Here is a 3,168-nt window from a genome sequence, read left to right as displayed (position 1 = left end):
TCTCTAGACCTCCTCCTCGCCAGCTCAGGACCAATGAGAGCCTGTCGCGCAGGCCCCTCAGCCAATAGGGATGCGGAAATATTGGAAGGGGCAGGGTCTTCCCTGCTTTTCAGCCTGAAGCGTAGCCCCCGGCTCTGAGAAGAAGATAGGGTGAAGCAAGACACTCCCAGAAGCCCCAAACCTTCTCTCTGATCTTTTACTGAATTTCCCAAAAGCCCCCTCTCAGAACCGGAGCCAACTCCAAAGCCTCAAATCTTCCTAGATATCCACTAGCTCCGCCCTCTTAGAGTCCTTGTTTATTAGATGTAGACCCGCCCCCAGGCTCTTGGCTCCACCTTAAGAATCCTGCGGGAGCCAAAGTTCTATTGCGGCCCCCAGAGCCTTTGGCCCGGCCCCCAAGGTATCCGGGAGCTATAGTACATAGGGTCCCGCCCCCAGAGCCCTTGACCTGGTCCTCTTATAGGATTAGCTCCGCCCCGAGATCTAGGCTCCTCCCCCCAGGTTGGCTGTCCATCCCCAACCTTTCCTTCCTTTCTTATAGGTCCCTTGGTTCCTCCCCTACAGCCCTCATCTCCCACAGCTTCATTATCCAGTCCGGGTTTTGACAGAGGCCCCGCTGTGACGCCAGGGAAAGCTGGCGGTGTCAGTCGGAGCTGGCTCTGATGTTGGGGGAGGAGGGGAGGGGAGAAAACCTGACAATGGATTTAAAGAATAGTGGACCACCTTCCCCCAGTCCCCATTGAAGGTCAGCACCTAGTCCTAACCAGGCCATGTTTTATAAGAAGGAGAAGAGAGCCCAAAGCGGGAAGAGATTTATTTACAGTACGCACCAGCAGGCCATGAAAGCCCTGAGCTTTGGAATCCGATGGACCTGACTCCACCAATTTCTGGTTGTGACCCTGACCTTCATCTTCCGCATCTGGAAAGTGGGCGGTCATGTCGTGCCTCCCAATCTCATTCACTCAAAAATCTTTACTAGAGACTCCTGGGTGGCTCAGTGGTTGAGCCTCTGCCTTCAGCTCAGGTCATGATCCTGAAGTCCTGGAATCGAGTCCCTCATCCGGCTCCCCCGATGAGAGCCTAGCTTCTCCCTCTACCTGTGTCTCTGCCTCTCTCTGCATCTCTCATGAATAAATAAATATTTTTTAAAAATCTTACTGATTAAAAAAAGAGGGGGAACAAAAATGTTTACTGAGCATCTTTGGTGTGCCAAGCTCTGTTCTAGGTGCTAGAATTTCAGTAGAAAACAAGTCAGAAAAAAAAAAAAGAAAGAAGGAAACCAAGTCAGCCCCAGACTTTTTTCTCATGGCTCTTGCAGGGTGATGGAGGAAGTAGGCCATCATATACAAAACAAATAAGTAATAATAGCTAACATTTAATGAGCACTTACTACACGCCAAACACTCAGTTACCTTCACTACGAGCCCTATTTTTGCCACCATTTTACAGATGAAGAAACAGGCACAGAGCTGGTAAGATAATTTCAGAACCTGGTATTCCAGAGATAAGAATGAGTGTTGTGACCAAGGGCAGGAGGGTGAGGCTAATTTGGGGAGAGTGGGGCAAGGGGAGGTCTCTCTGAGGAGGTGACATTTGAGCTGAGATGTGAATGACAAGGAAGCAATCATGCATGAAGTTGTGGGTGGGGGGAGCTTTCCAGACAAAGAAATCAGTAAGTGCAAAGGTCCTGAGGTAGGTATGAGTGTGGCATATTCCTGGGGCAACAAGAAGCCTGGTGAGGCTGGTGCTGCAGAGAGAGAAGAGAGCAGGAGGTAGACCAGGTCAGGGAGGTGATGGGCCCATCAGATCCTGTAGGGCCTCCAAGATGTGGGAAGATGCTTGCAATTTGTTACCGTATCCTCTGTGAGCCCCTGTGAGGCCACAGATGTAAATCACACAGGAGTGCAGTGCCTGGCACACCTAGGCACATGTAAATGATAGCAACTCCTATTCATTTCTCAGGGACCAATGAGAGCCTGTCGCACAGGCCCCTCAGCTAATAGGGATGCAGAAAGATTGGAAGGGGCAGGGTCTTCCCTGCTTTTCAGCCTGAAGCACAGCCCCCGGCTCTGAGACGAAGATTAAAAATAATGAGTTCAAAGTAACACCAAAGTAGATCTGGGCCGTTATCATTCTATGATCACAGCTGATTGTGTTGTTGATAGAAGCAAACCAGGAACCCAGATATCCCACCTCCCAAACTCCTACTTGTCCCATCCTCTACCTCCATGAGCTCAGAAGTCTACACAGGCTGCGTGTGGTGTGCTAAGGGCTGTTACTGGAGTGCCCCCAGTAGGGGATACCTACCAGTGGGAGCCCAGAGTTCAGATCCTGTAAGCTCCGCATGTTGGGGGAGGGATGTGGAACTATAGGCAGAGGAGTCCAGCCCAGTGGGTTGTGTGCTTGTATGTATGTGTGTGTATGTGTGTGTGTGTGTTGGGGGGGTGGGTGTGACACACAAAGTGAATCTGTCCTTGCCCTCGAGGGGTCAGGATCTGTGTGAGCTCAGTGACCTTGGCCCACTAGCTTTTGCTTCTCTGAAAAATGGGAGCCATTCCAGCACTCACTTCCCAGGGGAGAGGAGCAGGTTCAGTGAGCTCAGTCCTGTCAAGTGCTCAGCACAGTGGCTTTTGGGTACAGCTAATGGAGCTAGTTTAATTACAAGCACTTTTGCAGGGAGATGTCAAAGGCCTGAAAGACAGAGAGTGGGGCGGGGGGCGGCTGTGCCAGGGCAGAGGGGGCAGGGCTCCCTGTTTGGCTTCATCTTTTCTCTCTGCCTCTAGGTTTCCTTCTGGGCCACTTTTCTCTCTTCTCCGCCTGTCTCCTTTTATGTCTCTGGCTGGAAATGGGTCCTCTATCCCCATCCCTTAGGAGCTATGTCACCTAAAGCAAGTTACCTCCCTTCTCTGCTACTGCTACTAAGCCTGCATTCTGCTTTTCTGTCAGCTTGATTTCCCCCATCTTTCTGATTCTTTCTTTTTTCTTTGTGTTTCTCTTTCTATCTCTCCTTCTGTTAATCTGTCTCCCGGGCAGCCTTCAGCCTGGGACATGACCCCGGAGACCTGGGATCAGGTCCCACGTTGGGTTCCCTGCATGAAGCCTGCTTCTCCCTCTGCCTGTGTCTTTGCCTCTCTGTGTGTGTGTGTGTGTGTGTGTGTGTGTGTCTCA

This window comes from Canis aureus, chromosome 1 (genome assembly GCF_053574225.1).
Source record: "Canis aureus isolate CA01 chromosome 1, VMU_Caureus_v.1.0, whole genome shotgun sequence".
Taxonomy (NCBI): Eukaryota; Metazoa; Chordata; class Mammalia; order Carnivora; family Canidae; genus Canis; species Canis aureus.
The sequence above is the reverse complement of the archived record's forward strand: the minus strand, read 5'-3'. Positions refer to the sequence as shown.